Source organism: Coregonus lavaretus (genome assembly GCF_964263955.1).
Source record: "Coregonus lavaretus genome assembly, chromosome: 2".
NCBI lineage: Eukaryota > Metazoa > Chordata > Actinopteri > Salmoniformes > Salmonidae > Coregonus > Coregonus lavaretus.
The window spans coordinates 2,447,099-2,472,062 of NC_139989.1; the positions used below are offsets into that span (position 1 = coordinate 2,447,099).

The 24,964-nt window shown below is 46.9% G+C and overlaps 1 pseudogene across 1 annotated transcript in view; it reads right to left on the reverse strand.

Moving 5' to 3' along the window:
- The window catches only part of LOC311099741 (tetratricopeptide repeat protein 21A-like), an 87,272-nt pseudogene that overhangs the window by 56,005 nt on the left and 6,303 nt on the right, over positions 1 to 24,964 (reverse strand). Inside the window, exons 3-12 of the transcript in view lie at positions 22,612 to 22,719; positions 22,263 to 22,420; positions 21,785 to 21,869; positions 18,703 to 18,789; positions 14,121 to 15,164; positions 13,615 to 13,807; positions 10,840 to 10,937; positions 10,450 to 10,644; positions 7,032 to 7,167; positions 6,047 to 6,204 (exon numbers count right to left, since the gene is read on the reverse strand). The product of the transcript in view is annotated as a tetratricopeptide repeat protein 21A-like (transcript). The remainder of the gene's footprint in view (positions 1 to 6,046; positions 6,205 to 7,031; positions 7,168 to 10,449; positions 10,645 to 10,839; positions 10,938 to 13,614; positions 13,808 to 14,120; positions 15,165 to 18,702; positions 18,790 to 21,784; positions 21,870 to 22,262; positions 22,421 to 22,611; positions 22,720 to 24,964) is intronic.

The window sequence follows — 24,964 nt, forward strand, 5'->3', positions numbered from 1 at the left end:
CAGTCTGGTCTCTACACTAGTTTACCTGGAAGTTGTGGCTGACTCCAGTCTGGTCTCTACACTAGTTTACCTGGAAGTTGTGAGTGACTCCAGTCTGGTCTCTACACTAGTTTACCTGGAAGTTGTGGCTGACTACGGTCTGGTCTCTACACTAGTTTACCTGGAAGTTGTGGCTGACTCCAGTCTGGTCTCTACACTAGTTTACCTGGAAGTTGTGGCTGACTCCAGTCTAGTCTCTACACTAGTTTACCTGGAAGTTGTGGCTGACTCCGGTCTGGTCTCTACACTAGTTTACCTGGAAGTTGTGGCTGACTCCAGTCTGGTCTCTACACTAGTTTACCTGGAAGTTGTGGCTGACTCCAGTCTGGTCTCTACACTAGTTTACCTGGAAGTTGTGGCTGACTCCAGTCTAGTCTCTACACTAGTTTACCTGGAAGTTGTGGCTGACTCCAGTCTGGTCTCTACACTAGTTTACCTGGAAGTTGTGGCTGACTCCGGTCTGGTCTCTACACTAGTTTACCTGGAAGTTGTGGCTGACTCCAGTCTGGTCTCTACACTAGTTTACCTGGAAGTTGTGAGTGACTCCAGTCTGGTCTCTACTCTAGTTTACCTGGAAGTTGTGGCTGACTCCGGTCTGGTCTCTACACTAGTTTACCTGGAAGTTGTGAGTGACTCCAGTCTGGTCTCTACACTAGTTTACCTGGAAGTTGTGGCTGACTCCGGTCTGGTCTCTACACTAGTTTACCTGGAAGTTGTGGCTGACTCCAGTCTGGTCTCTACACTAGTTTACCTGGAAGTTGTGGCTGACTCCGGTCTGGTCTCTACACTAGTTTACCTGGAAGTTGTGGCTGACTCCAGTCTGGTCTCTACACTAGTTTACCTGGAAGTTGTGGCTGACTCCAGTCTGGTCTCTACACTAGTTTACCTGGAAGTTGTGGCTGACTCCGGTCTGGTCTCTACACTAGTTTACCTGGAAGTTGTGGCTGACTCCAGTCTGGTCTCTACACTAGTTTACCTGGAAGTTGTGAGTGACTCCAGTCTGGTCTCTACACTAGTTTACCTGGAAGTTGTGGCTGACTCCGGTCTGGTCTCTACACTAGTTTACCTGGAAGTTGTGGCTGACTCCAGTCTGGTCTCTACACTAGTTTACCTGGAAGTTGTGAGTGACTCCAGTCTGGTCTCTACTCTAGTTTACCTGGAAGTTGTGGCTGACTCCGGTCTGGTCTCTACACTAGTTTACCTGGAAGTTGTGGCTGACTCCAGTCTGGTCTCTACACTAGTTTACCTGGAAGTTGTGGCTGACTCCAGTCTGGTCTCTACACTAGTTTACCTGGAAGTTGTGGCTGACTCCAGTCTGGTCTCTACTCTAGTTTACCTGGAAGTTGTGGCTGACTCCAGTCTGGTCTCTACACTAGTTTACCTGGAAGTTGTGGCTGACTCCAGTCTGGTCTCTACACTAGTTTACCTGGAAGTTGTGGCTGACTCCGGTCTGGTCTCTACACTAGTTTACCTGGAAGTTGTGAGTGACTCCAGTCTGGTCTCTACACTAGTTTACCTGGAAGTTGTGGCTGACTCCGGTCTGGTCTCTACACTAGTTTACCTGGAAGTTGTGGCTGACTCCAGTCTGGTCTCTACACTAGTTTACCTGGAAGTTGTGAGTGACTCCAGTCTGGTCTCTACTCTAGTTTACCTGGAAGTTGTGGCTGACTCCGGTCTGGTCTCTACACTAGTTTACCTGGAAGTTGTGAGTGACTCCAGTCTGGTCTCTACACTAGTTTACCTGGAAGTTGTGGCTGACTCCAGTCTGGTCTCTACACTAGTTTACCTGGAAGTTGTGGCTGACTCCAGTCTGGTCTCTACACTAGTTTACCTGGAAGTTGTGGCTGACTCCAGTCTGGTCTCTACACTAGTTTACCTGGAAGTTGTGGCTGACTCCAGTCTGGTCTCTACACTAGTTTACCTGGAAGTTGTGGCTGACTCCAGTCTGGTCTCTACACTAGTTTACCTGGAAGTTGTGGCTGACTCTGGTCTGGTCTCTACACTAGTTTACCTGGAAGTTGTGGCTGACTCTGGTCTGGTCTCTACACTAGTTTACCTGGAAGTTGTGGCTGACTCCAGTCTGGTCTCTACACTAGTTTACCTGGAAGTTGTGGCTGACTCCAGTCTGGTCTCTACACTAGTTTACCTGGAAGTTGTGGCTGACTCCAGTATGGTCTCTACACTAGTTTACCTGGAAGTTGTGGCTGACTCTGGTCTGGTCTCTACACTAGTTTACCTGGAAGTTGTGGCTGACTCCAGTCTGGTCTCTACACTAGTTTACCTGGAAGTTGTGGCTGACTCCAGTCTGGTCTCTACACTAGTTTACCTGGAAGTTGTGAGTGACTCCAGTCTGGTCTCTACACTAGTTTACCTGGAAGTTGTGGCTGACTCCAGTCTAGTCTCTACACTAGTTTACCTGGAAGTTGTGGCTGACTCCAGTCTGGTCTCTACACTAGTTTACCTGGAAGTTGTGAGTGACTCCAGTCTGGTCTCTACTCTAGTTTACCTGGAAGTTGTGGCTGACTCCAGTCTGGTCTCTACACTAGTTTACCTGGAAGTTGTGGCTGACTCCAGTCTGGTCTCTACACTAGTTTACCTGGAAGTTGTGGCTGACTCCAGTCTGGTCTCTACACTAGTTTACCTGGAAGTTGTGGCTGACTCCGGTCTGGTCTCTACACTAGTTTACCTGGAAGTTGTGGCTGACGCCAGTCTGGTCTCTACACTAGTTTACCTGGAAGTTGTGGCTGACTCCAGTCTGGTCTCTACACTAGTTTACCTGGAAGTTGTGGCTGACTCCAGTCTGGTCTCTACACTAGTTTACCTGGAAGTTGTGGCTGACTCCAGTCTGGTCTCTACACTAGTTTACCTGGAAGTTGTGGCTGACTCTGGTCTGGTCTCTACACTAGTTTACCTGGAAGTTGTGGCTGACTCCAGTCTGGTCTCTACACTAGTTTACCTGGAAGTTGTGGCTGACTCCAGTCTGGTCTCTACACTAGTTTACCTGGAAGTTGTGGCTGACTCCGGTCTGGTCTCTACACTAGTTTACCTGGAAGTTGTGGCTGACTCTGGTCTGGTCTCTACACTAGTTTACCTGGAAGTTGTGGCTGACTCCAGTCTGGTCTCTACACTAGTTTACCTGGAAGTTGTGGCTGACTCCGGTCTGGCCTCTAACCTGGAAGTTGTGGCTGACTCCGGTCTGGCCTCTAACCTGGAAGTTGTGGCTGACTCCAGTCTGGTCTCTACACTAGTTTACCTGGAAGTTGTGGCTGACTCTGGTCTGGTCTCTACACTAGTTTACCTGGAAGTTGTGGCTGACTCTGGTCTGGTCTCTACACTAGTTTACCTGGAAGTTGTGGCTGACTCCAGTCTGGTCTCTACACTAGTTTACCTGGAAGTTGTGGCTGACTCCAGTCTGGTCTCTACACTAGTTTACCTGGAAGTTGTGGCTGACTCCAGTATGGTCTCTACACTAGTTTACCTGGAAGTTGTGGCTGACTCTGGTCTGGTCTCTACACTAGTTTACCTGGAAGTTGTGGCTGACTCCAGTCTGGTCTCTACACTAGTTTACCTGGAAGTTGTGGCTGACTCCAGTCTGGTCTCTACACTAGTTTACCTGGAAGTTGTGAGTGACTCCAGTCTGGTCTCTACACTAGTTTACCTGGAAGTTGTGGCTGACTCCAGTCTAGTCTCTACACTAGTTTACCTGGAAGTTGTGGCTGACTCCAGTCTGGTCTCTACACTAGTTTACCTGGAAGTTGTGAGTGACTCCAGTCTGGTCTCTACTCTAGTTTACCTGGAAGTTGTGGCTGACTCCAGTCTGGTCTCTACACTAGTTTACCTGGAAGTTGTGGCTGACTCCAGTCTGGTCTCTACACTAGTTTACCTGGAAGTTGTGGCTGACTCCAGTCTGGTCTCTACACTAGTTTACCTGGAAGTTGTGGCTGACTCCGGTCTGGTCTCTACACTAGTTTACCTGGAAGTTGTGGCTGACGCCAGTCTGGTCTCTACACTAGTTTACCTGGAAGTTGTGGCTGACTCCAGTCTGGTCTCTACACTAGTTTACCTGGAAGTTGTGGCTGACTCTGGTCTGGTCTCTACACTAGTTTACCTGGAAGTTGTGGCTGACTCCAGTCTGGTCTCTACACTAGTTTACCTGGAAGTTGTGGCTGACTCCGGTCTGGTCTCTACACTAGTTTACCTGGAAGTTGTGGCTGACTCCAGTCTGGTCTCTACACTAGTTTACCTGGAAGTTGTGGCTGACTCCAGTCTGGTCTCTAACCTGGAAGTTGTGGCTGACTCCAGTCTGGCCTCTAACCTGGAAGTTGTGGCTGACTCCAGTCTGGTCTCTACACTAGTTTACCTGGAAGTTGTGGCTGACTCCAGTCTGGTCTCTACACTAGTTTACCTGGAAGTTGTGGCTGACTCCAGTCTGGCCTCTAACCTGGAAGTTGTGGCTGACTCCAGTCTGGTCTCTACACTAGTTTACCTGGAAGTTGTGGCTGACTCTGGTCTGGTCTCTACACTAGTTTACCTGGAAGTTGTGGCTGACTCCAGTCTGGTCTCTACACTAGTTTACCTGGAAGTTGTGGCTGACTCCGGTCTGGCCTCTAACCTGGAAGTTGTGGCTGACTCCAGTCTGGTCTCTACACTAGTTTACCTGGAAGTTGTGGCTGACTCCAGTCTGGTCTCTACACTAGTTTACCTGGAAGTTGTGGCTGACTCCAGTCTAGTCTCTACACTAGTTTACCTGGAAGTTGTGGCTGACTCCAGTCTGGTCTCTACACTAGTTTACCTGGAAGTTGTGGCTGACTCCAGTCTGGTCTCTACACTAGTTTACCTGGAAGTTGTGGCTGACTCCAGTCTGGTCTCTACACTAGTTTACCTGGAAGTTGTGGCTGACTCCAGTCTGGTCTCTACACTAGTTTACCTGGAAGTTGTGGCTGACTCCAGTCTGGTCTCTACACTAGTTTACCTGGAAGTTGTGGCTGACTCCAGTCTGGTCTCTACACTAGTTTACCTGGAAGTTGTGGCTGACTCTGGTCTGGTCTCTACACTAGTTTACCTGGAAGTTGTGGCTGACTCCGGTCTGGTCTCTACACTAGTTTACCTGGAAGTTGTGGCTGACTCCGGTCTGGTCTCTACACTAGTTTACCTGGAAGTTGTGGCTGACTCCGGTCTGGTCTCTACACTAGTTTACCTGGAAGTTGTGGCTGACTCCAGTCTGGTCTCTACACTAGTTTACCTGGAAGTTGTGGCTGACTCCAGTCTGGTCTCTACACTAGTTTACCTGGAAGTTGTGGCTGACTCCAGTCTGGTCTCTACACTAGTTTACCTGGAAGTTGTGGCTGACTCTGGTCTGGTCTCTACACTAGTTTACCTGGAAGTTGTGGCTGACTCCGGTCTGGTCTCTACACTAGTTTACCTGGAAGTTGTGGCTGACTCCAGTCTGGTCTCTACACTAGTTTACCTGGAAGTTGTGGCTGACTCCAGTCTGGTCTCTACACTAGTTTACCTGGAAGTTGTGGCTGACTCCAGTCTGGTCTCTACACTAGTTTACCTGGAAGTTGTGGCTGACTCCAGTCTGGTCTCTACACTAGTTTACCTGGAAGTTGTGGCTGACTCCGGTCTGGTCTCTACACTAGTTTACCTGGAAGTTGTGGCTGACTCCAGTCTGGTCTCTACACTAGTTTACCTGGAAGTTGTGGCTGACTCCAGTCTGGTCTCTACACTAGTTTACCTGGAAGTTGTGGCTGACTCCAGTCTGGTCTCTACACTAGTTTACCTGGAAGTTGTGGCTGACTCCAGTCTGGTCTCTACACAAGTTTACCTGGAAGTTGTGGCTGACTCCAGTCTGGTCTCTACACTAGTTTACCTGGAAGTTGTGAGTGACTCCAGTCTGGTCTCTACACTAGTTTACCTGGAAGTTGTGGCTGACTCCAGTCTGGTCTCTACACTAGTTTACCTGGAAGTTGTGGCTGACTCTGGTCTGGTCTCTACACTAGTTTACCTGGAAGTTGTGGCTGACTCCGGTCTCCATGGACTGAAAGCAGCGGTTGTAGTCCCCATCATGGAGGTGCATCCTGGCCTGCAACAGGTGGACCTCAGCAATGGTTGGGTCTCTCTCCAGACAGAAATCCAGGAACTGCTGAGCTGACTGGCTGTCACCTGACAGGAGACAGGAACCAGATAGATTACTGCATGTGGTATCATTGTACCCCTGTACTCACTCAACTAAACCTTTTTAAGAACGGTCTTGAGAGTCTCAGAGAGCTCATTCAAGCGAGATAGATGTTTAAAGAGAGTATTGTATATCATAAAGTAAGTCAACCTTGTCCTAGCCAGAAAGGCTCATCGGAGCAGGAGGCAACTAGTCAGTTGCAGGGCCTTAACCCCAATTAATGTATATGTATATTATATTGGTTATCATTCATCTCGGCTCATGATGTTAACTTTTGAGTCATAATTCAGTTTGCATTATCCCTTGTCCATCATGTTGGTCTCACCTGACAGGAACTAGACATGGGCTATGTGCTAGGCTAATTGAATCCTACCTGACAGGAATTTCACATGTGCTATGTGCTACGCTAATTGAATCCTACCTGACAGGAACTAGACATGGGCTATGTGCTAGGCTAATTGAATCCTACCTGACAGGAACTAGACATGGGCTATGTTCTACGCTAATTGAATCCTACCTGACAGGAACTAGACATGGGCTATGTGATAGGCTAATTGAATCCTACCTGACAGGAACTAGACATGGGCTATGTGATAGGCTAATTGAATCCTACCTGACAGGAACTAGACATGGGCCATGTGATTGGCTCCTACCTGACAGGAACTAGACATGGGCCATGTGATAGGCTAATTGAATCCTACCTGACAGGAACTAGACATGGGCCATGTGATAGGCTAATTGAATCCTACCTGACAGGAACTAGACATGGGCCATGTCATTGGAACTAGACATGGGCCATGTGATAGGTTCCTACCTGACAGGAACTAGACATGGGCCATGTGATAGGCTGCAAGCAGCAGTCCGGGGGCCATCTTGACCACAGGCTGCAGGACCATTCCAGAGTTACTCAGGCCAAAGGGAACGGGCTGACCTGCCGTCAGGGGCTTCTCCTGGGAGGGAGGGAGGGGAGTGGAGGCATGGGTCGTTAGAAACACTGCTAAACGGTAAAGGACTTCCCCTCCTGCATGTAAACACTATATACCAAGAATGGGTAGATTATGTGGCTTTCAGTGATGCTAACCCATGAGTCAACACATTATTATGGAGGACTTGGTCAATAGATACTGACTCATGAGTCAATACATTCATATGGAGGACTTGGTCAGTAGATACTGACTCATGAGTCAATACATTAGTATGGAGGACTTGGTCAACAGATACAGACTCATGAGTCAACACATTCTTATGGAGGACTTGGTCAGTAGATACTGACTCATGAGTCAATACATTCATATGGAGGACTTGGTCAATAGATACTGACTCATGAGTCAATACATTAGTATGGAGGACTTGGTCAACAGATACAGACTCATGAGTCAACACATTCTTATGGAGGACTTGGTCAGTAGATACTGACTCATGAGTCAATACATTCATATGGAGGACTTGGTCAATAGATACTGACTCATGAGTCAACACATTAATATGGAGGACTTGGTCAGTAGATACTGACTCATGAGTCAATACATTCATATGGAGGACTTGGTCAATAGATACTGACTCATGAGTCAATACATTAATATGGAGGACTTGGTCAGTAGATACTAAATAATGAGTCAATACATTAGTATGGAGGACTTGGTCAGTAGATACTGACTCATTAGTCAATACATTAGTATGGAGGACTTGGTCAATAGATACTGACTCATGAGTCAACACATTCTTATGGAGGACTTGGTCAGTAGATACTGACTCATGAGTCAATACATTCATATGGAGGACTTGGTCAATAGATACTGACTCATGAGTCAATACATTCATATGGAGGACTTGGTCAATAGATACTGACTCATGAGTCAACACATTAATATGGAGGACTTGGTCAGTAGATACTGACTCATTAGTCAATACATTCATATGGAGGACTTGGTCAATAGATACTGACTCATGAGTCAATACATTAATATGGAGGACTTGGTCAATAGATACTGACCCATGAGTCAACACATTAATATGGAGGACTTGGTCAGTAGATACTAAATAATGAGTCAATACATTAGTATGGAGGACTTGGTCAGTAGATACTGACTCATTAGTCAATACATTAGTATGGAGGACTTGGTCAATAGATACTGACTCATGAGTCAACACATTCATATGGAGGACTTGGTCAGTAGATACTGACTCATGAGTCAATACATTAGTATGGAGGACTTGGTCAGTAGATACTGACTCATGTGTCAATACATTAGTATGGAGGACTTGGTCAATAGATACTGACTCATGAGTCAATACATTAGTATGGAGGACTTGGTCAGTAGATACTGACTCATTAGTCAATACATTAATATGGAGGACTTGGTCAATAGATACTGACTCATGAGTCAATACATTCATATGGAGGACTTGGTCAATAGATACTGACTCATGAGTCAACACATTAATATGGAGGACTTGGTCAGTAGATACTGACTCATGAGTCAATACATTCATATGGAGGACTTGGTCAGTAGATACTGACTCATGAGTTAATACATTAATATGGAGGACTTGGTCAATAGATACTGACTCATGAGTCAATACATTAATATGGAGGACTTGGTCAGTAGATACTAAATAATGAGTCAATACATTAGTATGGAGGACTTGGTCAGTAGATACTGACTCATTAGTCAATACATTAGTATGGAGGACTTGGTCAATAGATACTGACTCATGAGTCAACACATTCTTATGGAGGACTTGGTCAGTAGATACTGACTCATGAGTCAATACATTCATATGGAGGACTTGGTCAATAGATACTGACTCATGAGTCAATACATTCATATGGAGGACTTGGTCAATAGATACTGACTCATGAGTCAACACATTAATATGGAGGACTTGGTCAGTAGATACTGACTCATGAGTCAATACATTCATATGGAGGACTTGGTCAATAGATACTGACTCATGAGTCAATACATTCATATGGAGGACTTGGTCAATAGATACTGACTCATGAGTCAACACATTAATATGGAGGACTTGGTCAGTAGATACTGACTCATGAGTCAATACATTCATATGGAGGACTTGGTCAATAGATACTGACTCATGAGTCAACACATTAATATGGAGGACTTGGTCAGTAGATACTAAATAATGAGTCAATACATTAGTATGGAGGACTTGGTCAGTAGATACTGACTCATTAGTCAATACATTAGTATGGAGGACTTGGTCAATAGATACTGACTCATGAGTCAACACATTCATATGGAGGACTTGGTCAGTAGATACTGACTCATGAGTCAATACATTAGTATGGAGGACTTGGTCAGTAGATACTGACTCATGAGTCAATACATTAGTATGGAGGACTTGGTCAATAGATACTGACTCATGAGTCAATACATTAGTATGGAGGACTTGGTCAATAGATACTGACTCATGAGTCAACACATTAATATGGAGGACTTGGTCAGTAGATACTGACTCATGAGTCAATACATTCATATGGAGGACTTGGTCAATAGATACTGACTCATGAGTCAACACATTAATATGGAGGACTTGGTCAGTAGATACTAAATAATGAGTCAATACATTAGTATGGAGGACTTGGTCAGTAGATACTGACTCATTAGTCAATACATTAGTATGGAGGACTTGGTCAATAGATACTGACTCATGAGTCAACACATTCATATGGAGGACTTGGTCAGTAGATACTGACTCAAGAGTCAATACATTAGTATGGAGGACTTGGTCAGTAGATACTGACTCATGAGTCAATACATTAGTATGGAGGACTTGGTCAATAGATACTGACTCATGAGTCAATACATTAGTATGGAGGACTTGGTTTTCTGTTCTACCTGATCCTTCATTACCCATGTTGTCTAGTATTTTTTTTTTTCTACGAGGTCTATGTAGTCATTTTGCAGACGCTCGTATACAGAGCTACTTACAGGAGCAATTAGGGTTAAGTGCATTGCTCAAGGGCACAGACAGATTTTTCAGCTAGTCGGCTCTGGGATTTAAACCAGCAACCTTTCGGTTACTGGCTCAATGCTCTTAACTGCTAGGCTACCTCCGGATTACAGCTGGTTTTCTGTTCTACCTGATCATTATATGCACCCCCCTGGTGTCCCAGGTCTAAATCAGTCCCTGATTAGAGGGGAACAATGAAAAAGCAGTGGAACTGGCTTCCAGGTCCAGAGAATTTGAAGGGTGTAAGGGTTTACCTGGAAGAAGGAAAGGTGGAGGTTGACCACCTGGAAAATGAAGTTGGGGTGGAGCCTGTGGAAGTAGTCTGGTCCCATTGGTCGCCCTCGCAGGTCCAGGAAGTGAAGGTCGGTGGCCTCCTTCAGTAAGGGTGACACCACCGCCAGCCCTGCCCCTCTCTTATGGACTAGGAGAGCCTGTAGAAGGACCAGCTCCTACAGTAAACAAAGGGGAAGTTACAGTTAGCTGTACTATACTTTTCATACCATGTCAATGGTTACGAATGTTAACATTCCTAATCAAACAAATTCTCAATCCCCCAACCTCGTTCAATTTAGGGGGCCTTGTGACCACAGAGATAGATCAGTGTAATGTGATTAGTCACTCAGGTAGAATCCTGCTTGTCATACCGCTGACTGGCCAATGGACTGGTGGATCTCTCTGAGGAACTCCAGCTGATTGGCTGCTTCCTGTAGCTGGCCGTTCATCAGCTGGCAGCGGATCAGTCCTGGAAAAGCAAACACCTCAGTGACCTCACCACAACACTCAACATACAGCAAGTTCAAGGATATCGCCTTAAAAGCATAGGAAATACACTATTATATACAAAGGTATGTGGACACCCCTTCAAATTAGTGGATTCGGCTATTTCAGCCACACCCATTGCTGACAGGTGTGTAAAATCAAGCACACAGCCATGCAATCCCCATAGACAAACATTGGCAGTAGAATGGACTTCCTGAAGAGCTCAGTGACTTTCAACGTGGCACCGTCATAGGATGCCACCTTTCCAATAAGTCAGTTCGTCAAATTTCTGCCCTGCTAGAGCTGCCAACTGTAAGGGCTGTTATTGTGAAGTGGAAACGTCTAGGAGCAACAACGGCTCAGCTGCGAAGTGGTAGGCCACACAAGCTCACAGAACGGGACCGCCGAGTGCTGAAGCACGTAGTGAGTAAAAATTGTCTGTCCTCGGTTCCAACACTCACTACCGAGTTCCAAACTGCCTCTGGAAGCAACTCAGCACAATAACTGTTCGTCGGGAGCTTCATGAAATGGGTTTCCATGGCCAAGCGTCGGCTGGAGTGGTGTAAAGCTCGCCGCCATTGGACTCTGGAGCAGAGGAGACGCGCTCTCTTGAGTGATGAATCACGCTTCACCATCTGGTTGTCCGACGGACGAATCTGGGTTTGGCGGATGCCAGGAGAACGCTACCTGCCCCAATGCATAGTGCCAACTGTAAAGTTTGGTGGAGGAGGAATAATGGTCTGGGGCTGTTTTTCATGGTTCGGGCTAGGCCCCTTAGTTCCAGTGAAGGGAAATCTTAACGCTACAGCATACAATGACATTCTAGACAATTCTGTGTTTCCAATTTTGCGGCATCAGTTTGGGGAAGGCCCTTTCCTGTTTCAGAATGACAATGCCTCCTTGCACAAAACAAGGTCCATACAGAAATGGTTTGTCGAGATCGGTGTGGAAGAACTTGACTGGCCTGCACAGAGCCCTGACCTCAACCCCATCGAACACCTTTGGGATGAATTGGAACGCCGACTGCGAGCCAGGCCTAATCGCCCAAAATCAGTGCTCGACCTCACTAATGCTCTTGTGGCTGAATGGAAGCAAGTCCCCGCAGCAATGTTCCAACATCTAGTGGAAAGCCTTCCCAGAAGAGTGGAGGCTGTTATAGCAGCAAAGGGGGGACCAACTCCATCTTAATGCCCATGATTTTGGATTGAGATGTTCAACGAGCAGGTGTCCACATACTTTTGGTAATGTAGTGCATTACTCACCAGAGCTATCACAGTTAAAAAAGCAAGGAAGAAGCACATCAACACACTGGGAAAGGAGGAGGGCTATGAATATTACTGTGTAGACGCTAGTGTATAATGTTACTGTGTAGAGTCCACAGTACCTACCTGCCAGGGCTGGGACACTGCTGGTGTCAGAGAGAGCAGTAGAGGGGGAGAGGTGTGTATAATGTTACTGTGTAGAGTCCACAGTACCTACCTGCCAGGGCTGGGACACTGCTGGTGTCAGAGAGAGCAGTAGAGGGGGAGAGGTGTGTATAATGTTACTGTGTAGAGTCCACAGTACCTACCTGCCAGGGCTGGGACACTGCTGGTGTCAGAGAGAGCAGTAGAGGGGGAGAGGTGTGTATAATGTTACTGTGTAGAGTCCACAGTATCTACCTGCCAGGGCTGGGACACTGCTGGTGTCAGAGAGAGCAGTAGAGGGGGAGAGGTGTGTATAATGTTACTGTGTAGAGTCTACAGTACCTACCTGCCAGGGCTGGGACACTGCTGGTGTCAGAGAGAGCAGTAGAGGGGGAAAGGTGTGTATAATGTTACTGTGTAGAGTCCACAGTACCTACCTGCCAGGGCTGGGACACTGCTGGTGTCAGAGAGAGCAGTAGAGGGGGAGAGGTGTGTATAATGTTACTGTGTAGAGTCCACAGTACCTACCTGCCAGGGACACTGCTGGTGTCAGAGAGAGCAGTAGAGGGGGAGATGTGTGTATAATGTTACTGTGTAGAGTCCACAGTACCTACCTGCCAGGGCTGGGACACTGCTGGTGTCAGAGAGAGCAGTAGAGGGGGAGAGGTGTGTATAATGTTACTGTGTAGAGTCCACAGTACCTACCTGCCAGGGCTGGGACACTGCTGGTGTCAGAGAGAGCAGTAGAGGGGGAGAGGTGTGTATAATGTTACTGTGTAGAGTCTACAGTACCTACCTGCCAGGGCTGGGACACTGCTGGTGTCAGAGAGAGCAGTAGAGGGGGAAAGGTGTGTATAATGTTACTGTGTAGAGTCCACAGTACCTACCTGCCAGGGCTGGGACACTGCTGGTGTCAGTGTTGAGAGCAGTGGAGGGGGAAAGGTGTGTATAATGTTACTGTGTAGAGTCCACAGTACCTACCTGCCAGGGCTGGGACACTGCTGGTGTCAGAGAGAGCAGTAGAGGGGGAGAGGTGTGTATAATGTTACTGTGTAGAGTCCACAGTACCTACCTGCCAGGGCTGGGACACTGCTGGTGTCAGAGAGAGCAGTAGAGGGGGAGAGGTGTGTATAATGTTAATGTGTAGAGTCTACAGTACCTACCTGCCAGGGCTGGGACACTGCTGGTGTCAGAGAGAGCAGTAGAGGGGGAGAGGTGTGTATAATGTTACTGTGTAGAGTCCACAGTACCTACCTGCCAGGGCTGGGACACTGCTGGTGTCAGTGTTGAGAGCAGTGGAATACCACCTGGCGGCCTCCTTAGTCTTGTCCTGTAGGGACAGAAGGTAGCCCATCTCATTGGCCACATCAGCATTCCCAGGGGTTCTAGAGTACGCCCGCTCTGTAAATGGAGTCAGCAGCTGAAGGATCTCTGGGTTGCCTCCACACTACAGACAGACAGACAGACAGAGAGACAGACAGACAGGCAGACAGACAGACAGGCAGGCAGACAGGCAGACAGACAGACAGACAGACAGACAGACAGACAGACAGACAGACAGGCAGACAGGCAGGCAGACAGGCAGACAGACAGACGTTATAATTCTATACCCAAATGGGACAGTACAGTAGATTTCATTTGTCGTATTGGGAGGCTGACATGCATACCGATATACTTCAACATGTGACTATACTCAACATCAACATGCCCCCATCCTCCTCCCAGAAGTAATGTGTTTACAACAAAAAGACCCCTGATACACAAAGACCCAGAACGTTGTGCTCCAAGGGACTGGGCTGGGCCGACCCCCAGGTGACTAGAACCACTGGTTCCATGGAGACAGAGGCCAAGGGACTGGGCTGGGCCGACCCCCAGGTGACTAGAACCACTGGTTCCATGGAGACAGAGGCCAAGGGACTGGGCTGGGCCGACCCCCAGGTGACTAGAACCACTGGTTCCATGGAGACAGAGGCCAAGGGACTGGGCTGGGCCGACCCCCAGGTGACTAGAACCACTGGTTCCATGGAGACAGAGGCCAAGGGACTGGGCTGGGCCGACCCCCAGGTGACTAGAACCACTGGTTCCATGGAGACAGAGGCCAAGGGACTGGGCTGGGCCGACCCCCAGGTGACTAGAACCACTGGTTCCATGGAGACAGAGGCCAAGGGACTGGGCTGGGCCGACCCCCAGGTGACTAGAACCACTGGTTCCATGGAGACAGAGGCCAAGGGACTGGGCTGGGCCGACCCCCAGGTGACTAGAACCACTGGTTCCATGGAGACAGAGGCCAAGTGACTGGGCTGGGCCGACCCCCAGGTGACTAGAACCACTGGTTCCATGGAGACAGAGGCCAAGGGACTGGGCTGGGCCGACCCCCAGGTGACTAGAACCACTGGTTCCATGGAGACAGAGGCCAAGGGACTGGGCTGGGCCGACCCCCAGGTGACTAGAACCACTGGTTCCATGGAGACAGAGGCCAAGGGACTGGGGTGGGCCGACCCCCAGGTGACTAGAACCACTGGTTCCATGGAGACAGAGGCCAAGTGACTGGGCTGGGCCGACCCCCAGGTGACTAGAACCACTGGTTCCATGGAGACAGAGGCCAAGGGACTGGGCTGGGCCGACCCCCAGGTGACTAGAACCACTGGTTCCATGGAGACAGAGGCCAAGGGACTGGGCTGGGCCGACCCCCAGGTGACTAGAACCACTGGTTCCATGGAGACAGAGGCCAAGGGACTGGGCTGGGCCGACCCCCAGGTGACTAGAACCACTGGTTCCATGGAGACAGAGGCCAAGGGACTGGGCTGGGCCGACCCCCAGGTGACTAGAACAACCCTGAAGGTTCTTTGGTTTCAGCAAACTACTTTTTAGTTCTACATGATCCTTTCTAATGCAGCACCTGTGACAAGTGTCCCAGCAGACATGACCCCATTGGCCCCATGTGGGTATTCGCTGGGAAAAGTGGGCATGGGTTATCCCACACCAGCCAAACACGGTCTAGCCCACACCAAGCCCACACCAGCCAAACACGGTCTAGCCCACACCAGCCAAACACGGTCTAGCCCACACCAAGCCCACACCAGCCAAACACGGTCTAGCCCACACCAAGCCCACACCAGCCAAACACGGTCTAGCCCACACCAGCCAAACACAGGCTAGACCACACCAAGCCCACACCAGCCAAACACAGGTTAGACCACACCAAGCCCACACCAGCCAAACACAGGTTAGACCACACCAAGCCCACACCAGCCAAACACAGGTTAGACCACACCAAGCCCACACCAGCCAAACACGGTCTAGCCCACACCAAGCCCACACCAGCCAAACACAGGTTATCCCACACCAAGCCCACACCAGCCAAACACGGGTTATCCCACACCAAGCCCACACCAGCCAAATACATGCTAGCCCACACCAAGCCCACACCAGCCAAACACAGGTTAGACCACACAAAGCCTTAAAATACTTATGTCATGCAATAAAATGCAAATTAATTACTTAAAAATCATACAATGTGATTTTATGGATTTTTGTTTTAGATTCCGTCTCTCACAGTTGAAGTGTACCTATGATAAAAATGACAGACCTCTACATGCTTTGTAAGTAGGAAAACCTGCAAAATCGGCAGTGGATCAAATACTTGTTCTCCCCACTGTACATACTAACACGCTTTGGAAAGAGAAGTCATAGACCGGTTTTCACCTACAGTTTCATTTTGTTTCATTTCTAATATTTATGGGATGGACCAACATCCTACTACTGTGTAATATAACTCGCAAACATTGTGAATATTTAGTTGGAGAAAGGATTGTATGCTAGTATGTACGTGTGTGTTACTACAGGGGGGGTTGGAGGGGGAGTATTTATTTTTGTGTAATTAAATAGGTAGAATTATTGACCTGTAGCTAAATTGACCTTGGAATCTGTGTTTTATTACCACAAATATTATAAAATCAATATTATAAATTCATGATTTTCAAGCATGTTTGGTGCCTGTGTAACCGGTGTGAAATGGCTAGCTAGTTAGCGGTGCGCGCTAGTAGCATTTCAAAATCGGTGACATCACTCGCTCTGAGACCTAGAAGTAGTTGTTTCCCTTGCTCTGCAAGGGCCGCGGCTTTTGTGGAGCGACGGGTAACGGTGCTTTTGTGGAGCGAGGGTGACTGTTGTCGATGTGTGCAGAGGGTCCCTGGTTCAAGCCCAGGTTGGGGCGAGGAGAGGGACGGAAGCAACACTGTTACACCTGCGTTTGTACATATGTAGTGCCCCCCCCCCCCCCCCCCCCACTCCACCCCCTCTAGTTATAATAAAAGACTACTGCTAATGCGAGTTTACGCAGTTCCAACATAATCTAAAAACTGGCAGCCCAAAATCCCAATCCTGCTATAATGTAAGTAACTAGAAAATGATTTCATGCAAAACATTAATTAGTGGTCTATGCTGCCACCCTTTGGATTGTTTTGGAACTGCACAGCGCGCAGCATTTCTAGCTCTCATTAGTTAGCAGTAACGTGACCAACAACATTACGCTTTTTTTTTTTTTTTTTTGTCAATCAAATATTGGACATGGTTTATGAAAACACTGCAACAAAATAATGATACAAATACTTTTCCCAACAATTTTTCTTCATGGAAAATTACGATATTGTTATGCACTTGTAATTTGTAGTTGCTAATAGATTTTTTTTATAAATGTTATTAACACCATATTCCATGGGTTTACTGACCACAATCCATTTAATTTACATTAAGCGTTGATTATTTGGCGTCAGGAGAGCATAGCGCATGGAAGAACGCAGTGAGATTGCAACATAGCGTTGTTTCTGCAAAATGTTCGCTGCTAGTTTGCGAGGCCAAGAGCGCAGGGATCAAATTTCCCCCCGGAGTCAGCCCCAGGTCTTCAGGGCTAAGCCCCGGAAGTTCTGAATGTCTAGTGACGTCCAACGCATACAGCCCCACTAAACTCAGCTCAATACATACCAGTCTGCTGATGGGCTGGGTGCAGGGGCGGTGTGTTCAATAGGGCGATATGGGCGACGCACTGCCAAACGGGAAAAGGAAGGGATTTTTTTTCTAATCAATTATATCACGGCAACAGTAGTTATCAGTGTTGTAATCTAGACGTCTGATCTGCCACAGTGCCACTAAATGTCCAATCAGGCTAAAGTCGTGCTTCAAATGCCCCCCCCCCCCTTTTGGGGCGATTTCAGTCAGGTTGAAAATCGCCCAGAAGTCTGTCATAGACTCCCATGTAAAATCTATTTTTTTCAAATATCAGAGCTTTCAATACAATCTCTATGGGTTTCTGAGGGCTTGCACTTACGCGCTTTCGTCATACGTAACATATAACCATGAACGTAACTAAGAAAAGAGCGGGTAGCAGCGTCAATCAATTCACTACTTCTATCAAAATGGCTAGGCTTCAGTGCAACTCGATTGTGTCTTTGAAAGAAGTTCCTTTTTGTCGGCGAACAAATGAAGATAAATTGGCAACGAAACAATTAGGACCTCCCAGACCAAATTTAATAATTCAACAGGTTTCTACTAAAGGGGGGAAGTCCTACACCCGAGGATTTTCCAAAAATTGGTACGAACGAAAAACCTGGCTAGCAGGCTGCGATGTAGCTAATGCAGTCTTCTGCTACCCCCTGCTTACTCTTTCACCCTGAAGGCGGCACGGCAGACAGCACCGCTTGGACAGCGACTGGTGTGTAACGGACATGCACCATCTTTCAGGAAAGATTAAGAAACATGAGCTGTCAAAGACCCACATGGATAGCTGTTTGAGATTGTCTGCTTTGGGGAGAGTGAGCATTCCCACTCAACTGGATGAGGGATACAGGCTAGCTGTCCGCCGCCACAACGATGAGGTTAGTGTTGATAATCACAAGTTTACTGGAGAACTGAAACTGACAAGGCTGACAAGATAGGACCCTTTTGTCCATTGTTATTGGATAGGAACAGAACTTATAACCAGCTCCTGACCTAAATAGATCTTAGCACAACATTTTACTCAACATATCATATTCCATATTCACTATAACAAATATATTTACTACGACATTAGCAAGAACCGCCACATCCTCAGCCGGCTAATCCAGTGTGTGAAGTTTTGCGGAGTGTTTGAGTTAGCTTTGCGAGGCAAAGATGAAACTGAGGGCTCCACCAACCCTGGTAAGCCAACACTTTTGAGATCAGTCAATAAATGCTTCTGGTATTGACTTATATGCTGCCCCTGTCTTCATGTTGTTGCTGGACATATCTTTTTTAAAATGTGTGTAGGTCACCTAAATCATCAGAAAAATTGCCCCCCCTGAGAATTTTTTCAGGAGCCGCCACTGGCTGGGTGAGACTGACGTGGAGACTGGGAGAGCAGGGCTCCGAGACCTCTGCTGCACTAACCAGGGCCTGCAGGTGTTCCTTGGCCTGCAAACATAACATGAGGCCCATCAGGGCCTAAAATTAACACCTGCCAAATGCCGGTAGATTTTAGCATTGGCGGATAAAATGTATATTTCACCAGCCACGTTGGCGGTTGGTCAGGGCTCCACAGTGCAAGCATTTCATTCGCATTTGTGAATAAAAAGTCAAGTAAGATCACATTTATTGTAAAACAAATGCTGCAGTAGCTGTAATCAAAGTATTTCTGCTGTTTTGTTTCATAGCTGGTAAATTAAATCGCAGTCAAAAAAGGACGAATCCTATAGACTATCCCACCTCGCGCTGCAACTCTACCTGGCTGGGTTCTGTGCGCACGTGAAAAGCTGAGTGAAAGATTCCTTTTTAGAAGCGCTGTGCAAAGGCATAAAAGTTGGTCTAATTTACTTGAGACTTTGACCTCGTGTTTCTTGGCTATTTACTTTTTTTTTTTTTTCTCCACAAGCTAGGTCGTTTTTCAATGTTTGAGTTTCAACTGCTAAGGAAGAGAAGACAACGCTTCTACTAGTCCGACTCAATCTGACAGGCACGAAGATGACTCGATCAGTGGTGCCAACTCCTCAGTAAAGAAAATAGCTATTGGCTGTCCTAAAAAGTCGCTAAATGACGTCATGACCTAATTTGCATAATTGGCCATGTGCATGTGATTGTGGCGGACGCTGAAGAAGAGAGGAGGAATAACGCTGTAGGAGAGAGGAGGAATTACGCTGTAGGAGAGAGGAGGAATAACGCTGTAGGAGAGAGGAGGAATAACGCTGTAGGAGAGTGGAGGAATAACGCTGTAGAAGAGGGGAGGAATAACGCTGTAGGAGAGAGGAACAACGCTGTAGGAGAGAGGAGGAATAATGCTGTAGGAGAGAGGAGGAACAACGCTGTAGGAGAGAGGAGGAATAACACTGTAGGAGAGAGGAGGAATAACGCTGTAGGAGAGAGGAACATCGCTGTAGGAGAGAGGAGGAATAACGCTGTAGGAGAGAGGAACAACGCTGTAGGACAGAGGAGGAATAACGCTGTAGGAGAAGGGAGAATAACGCTGTAGGAGGGAGGAGGAACAACGCTGTAGGAGAGAGGAGGAATAACGCTGTAGGAGAGAGGAGGAATAACGCTGTAGGACAGAGGAGGAATAACGCTGTAGGAGAGAGGAGGAATAACGCTGTAGGAGAGAGGAGGAATAACGCTGTAGGAGGGAGGAGGAATAACGCTGTAGGAGAGAGGAGGAATAACGCTGTAGGAGAGAGGAACAACGCTGTAGGAGAGAGGAGGAATAACGCTGTAGGAGCGAGGAGGAATAACGCTGTAGGAGGGAGGAGGAATAACGCTGTAGGAGAGAGGAGGGATAACGCTGTAGTAGTGAGGAGGAACAACGCTGTAGGAGAGAGGAGGAATAACGCTGTAGGAGAGAGAAGGAATAACGCTGTAGGAGAGAGGAGGAATAACGCTGTAGGAGAGAGAAGGAATAACGCTGTAGGAGAGAGGAGGAATAACGCTGTAGGAGAGAGGAGGAATAACGCTGTAGGAGAGGGGAGGAATAACGCTGTAGGACAGAGGAGGAATAACGCTGTAGGAGAGAGGAGGAATAACGCTGTAGGAGAGAGAAGGAATAACGCTGTAGGAGAGAGGAGGAATAACGCTGTAGGAGAGAGGAGGAATAATGCTGTAGGAGAGGGGAGGAATAACGCTGTAGGACAGAGGAGGAATAACGCTGTAGGAGAGAGGAGGAATAACGCTGTAGGAGAGAGGAGGAAACGCTGTAGGAGAGAGGAGGAATAACGCTGTAGGAGAGAGGAGGAATAACGCTGTAGGAGGGGCGAGGAATAACGCTGTAGGAGAGAGGAACAACGCTGTAGGAGAGAGGAACAACGCTGTAGGAGAGAGGAACAACGCTGTAGGAGAGAGGAACAATGCTGTAGGAGAGAGGAACAACGCTGTAGGAGAGAGGAACAATGCTGTAGGAGAGAGGAACAACGCTGTAGGAGAGAGGAACAACGCTGTAGGAGAGAGGAACAACGCTGTAGGAGAGAGGAACAACGCTGTAGGAGAGAGGAACAATGCTGTAGGAGAGAGGAACAACGCTGTAGGAGAGAGGAACAACGCTGTAGGAGAGACAGAAAGTGAGTAAAAAACACCCTAAATATGTTTAGAACTACAAATGAACTTTCTTCTGTCAATTATTTTTATGTTGAACATTTACATCCTGCCCTGAATGTAAGCCAGGGCGGGATCAGCCAGCGGCGGCTTCCCGCATGCGCGATTCATTTGCAGTCTGGACGCGGAGGGGTGAACATCTCCTGCTCTGACTGCAGCTGGGAGGGACTGCTGCGCGAGGACTGCTCGTTGAGAAGAGTAAGAACGATACGTGCTTTCACGTCAGAGTCTCCAAAAGTCTCCAATAACAGCAGAAAAAGTCGCTAGATTTGTCGCTAGTCAATTTTTTTAAAATGTGTCGCTAGAGGGGTCTGAAAACTCACTAAATATAGCGACAAAGTTGCTAAGTTGGCAACACTGGACTCGATCACACTACCACGGTAACCTTCTGCCCTTAAAGGGGCAGGAGAACATTTATCTAATCTGTGAGATTTTGGTTAAAAAGACTCAGGTCACAACATTAGTTATTAAACAATATACCACATGACTTCTTACTAGTAATACATTTATTGTTTTAGAAACATTACAAGGCATGCTCATCTGTTTTTAGTGTGTTTTTTGTTGGTGCAATTTTAGCGGAAGAAAAATTATTTGACTGCTAAAAAATCTGAGTGGCTGGTATATTTTTTAATCTACCTGCCACAGTGGCTGCTGGACCAACAAGTTAATTTTATGCCTTGATGACCATATGAATCTACTGTATTAGTAGTCTGGTCCAACCACCAGGAAGTCTGGCCAGCTTCCAATCTGTTTGGCGACAGCACTCATCAGTCTGTTTACACGATGCTACTGTACTGCTGCATGTAGCCTCATTCATGTTCCCATCTTCTGAACTCACCTTGACCAGATCCCCGTCCTCCACAATGGTATGGATGGCTAGAACTTGGATAGCTTTCAGATTCCGCCCATCTTGTTGTAAAATCCTGAATAAAATACATAACAGTGATGTATTCATCACTAAGAAAAGTGGTTCACGGTTGACTTATACCAATATAGTGTAACTATAACTACGCATAACAACAGCTAGCCAGTCCTGTAGGGTTAGGGGTTATGGTTCTAGTTACCTAGCAGCTGTATCCAGGGCCTGATCCCAGTCCTGTAGGGTTAGGGGTCATGGTTCTAGTTACCTAGCAGCTGTATCCAGGGCCTGATCCCAGTCCTGTAGGGTTAGGGGTTATGGTTCTAGTTACCTAGCAGCTGTATCCAGGGCCTGATCCCAGTCCTGTAGGGTTAGGGGTTATGGTTCTAGTTACCTAGCAGCTGTATCCAGGGCCTGATCCCAGTCCTGTAGGGTTAGGGGTTATGGTTCTAGTTACCTAGCAGCTGTATCCAGGGCCTGATCCCAGTCCTGTAGGGCCAGGAACAGCTTCATCTTCAGCATCAGACCAGGGAGGAAGTCAGAGAGGGAGGTCACTATCTGATTCACCACCTCCAGGGATCCAGTGAAGTTCTGCTTGTTCATAAAGTACTTGGCCTGAGATTGAAACAAGGAATAGTAATCATCAGGCCAAATTCATTGATCAACAAATGTTAGGTTACTTTTCCTTCCACTGCTGTGCCTATAGCCAACCATCGCAGCTGTTGCCTGTCATACAAATACTTTTTTATAAGAATAGTTTATAATCAGTGAACCAAAGGGAGAGCTGCTGCAGAGCGCTGTGGTACCTTTCCCATCAGGCCGAACACATCCCTGGAGTCCTGCACTCCTCCATCCAGGTAGTGGATAGCGTTGTTCCTCTGAAACTCATCCTCTGAGCCCTTCAGGATAGAGCCCTGGGGAAGAGAGGAACAACTAGAGTTCACCACAGTGTCTTCTGACCAAGCAAGGTATTACTTTGGAACTACAGAAAATATCATTCATAGATTTGTCATGCACTTGGTAAACCTGAATGTTCATGTGCTATGTTTGAAATCATACTATAGAGCAGGGGTGTCAAACTCGTTTTAGCTCAGGGGCCACATGGAGGAAAATCTATTCCCAAGTGGGCCGGACCGGAAAAATCATGGTATATATAACTTAAAAACAACAACTTCAGATTGTTTTCTTTGTTTTAATACGATCAACATACAACATAAAGCTGGAGCCTGAGGACAGTGTGTCCAAAATAGTACAAGCACAACATCACTATTAATCATAAAACACGTCAAGTTTATTTGAAAATTCTAAAGAAAAAGAACACACAAACACACAATGCCTCAGTGATTAACAGAACTGTTTCACAGATCACAGAACTATATCAGGGTGTCATTTCTCAGGCAGAAATGTAGATAAAAATAATGAAATCCTGTTCCCCAAACAAGTGCAAGAACCACAGAGTCAAGAATAGGTTAAATATACAAATAAAATAAAAACAATTAAAAACAATAGCACATCAACATAAAAACATATACATAAATCTGAAAGCGTTGCTCAAACTCCCGTAACAGTCCCGTTATTTTATCTTTGAACCGCTTCATGTCTGCCACATGTTGGGTCGCGCACACATTTTTCAGACAGGGGAAGTGAGCTGCATCACCACCGGCAAGTTGCGTCTCCCACAATGACAGCTTCAACTTGAAAGAACGTATGCTGTCATAATACTGCGTGGCAACTTTGTTGCGCCCTTGCAGCTGTTTGTTCAAGTTATTCAGGTGCTCTGTAACATCCACCATTAATGCAAGGTCCGGCATCCATTCTGCGGAATGAAATTCTAACACTGGTTTGCCCTTTTCTTCCATGAACTGTTCAATTTCTTCTCGTAAATCAAAGAAATGCCTCAGCACAGCACCTCGGCTTAACCATCTTACCTCAGTGTGGTATGGCAGGCCATAGATGTGGTCTTTCTCTCTGAGAAGGCTGTCAAACTGACGGTGATTCAGGCTTCTGGATCGGATGAAATTAACAGTTTGGATGACTACCTTCATGACGTTATCCATCTTTAATGACTTGCAACACAAAGCCTCCTGGTGCAAAATACAGTGAAAAGTAAAAAAATCACGTCCTCCATTTGCAGATTGCACTTTCTCTCTGAACTTTGTCACAACGCCTGCTTTTTTCCCGATCATTGAGGGCGCACCATCTGTAGCCAGGCTGACAGCGCGGGACCAGTCCACTCCGACCCTGTCCAGCGCGCCGACGAGTGCGGTAAAAATATCAGCTGCTGTCATTGTATCTGTCATCGGCACCAACTCCACGAACTCCTCGGTGACGGTCAATGTGTCATCAACTCCGCGGATGAAAAAATGGCCAGTTGTGCAACATCTGTAATGTCCGTGCTTTCATCAATTGCAACCGAAAACGCAATAAATGACTTTACTTTTTCTTCAACTGGCTGTCCAAATCCACTGAAAGATCGGAAATCCTGTCTGCAACTGTGTTTCTTGTCAGGCTGATATTTGCAAAAGCCTGCCGCTTTTCAGGGCACACAATCACCGCTGCCTTCATCATGCATGTTTTTACAAATTCACCTTCACTAAATGGTTTTGAAGCCACTGCGATTTCATTAGCAATGAGGTAGCTAGCTTTCACTGCAGCGTCACTGATGTCTCGGCTGTGAGTAAACACAGACTGCTGTTTCTTCAGACCCGCCAACAGTTCATTCACCTTCTCTCATCTCCGCTGTCCTTGAAAGTTGTCATATTTGTCGGCATGAAGACTCACATAGTGGCGACGAAGGTTATATTCTTTCAGTACTGCAACATGCTCTGAACACACCAAACATACAGCTTTCCCATTCAATTCCGTGATTAAATAGGATGACCATTTTTCTTGGAACACTCTGCACTCTGTGTCCACTTTTCTCTTTTTTGACAGAGACATATTGGGGCAATGAGGGTGCCAAAGCACATAATGTTAAAAGTAGAAGCCGTAATAAATATCGCGGGCAAAACAAAGTAGCTCATTGGCTGCACGTGCTTGACCTACTTGCTCTGCCCCGGTATAAACAGTTTACTTGCTTAACACAATTGCTATTGCGCCATCCAGTGGACGCAATTGGAACAGCAGTTTATTTTATTGAATTAAAATAAAAAATATATA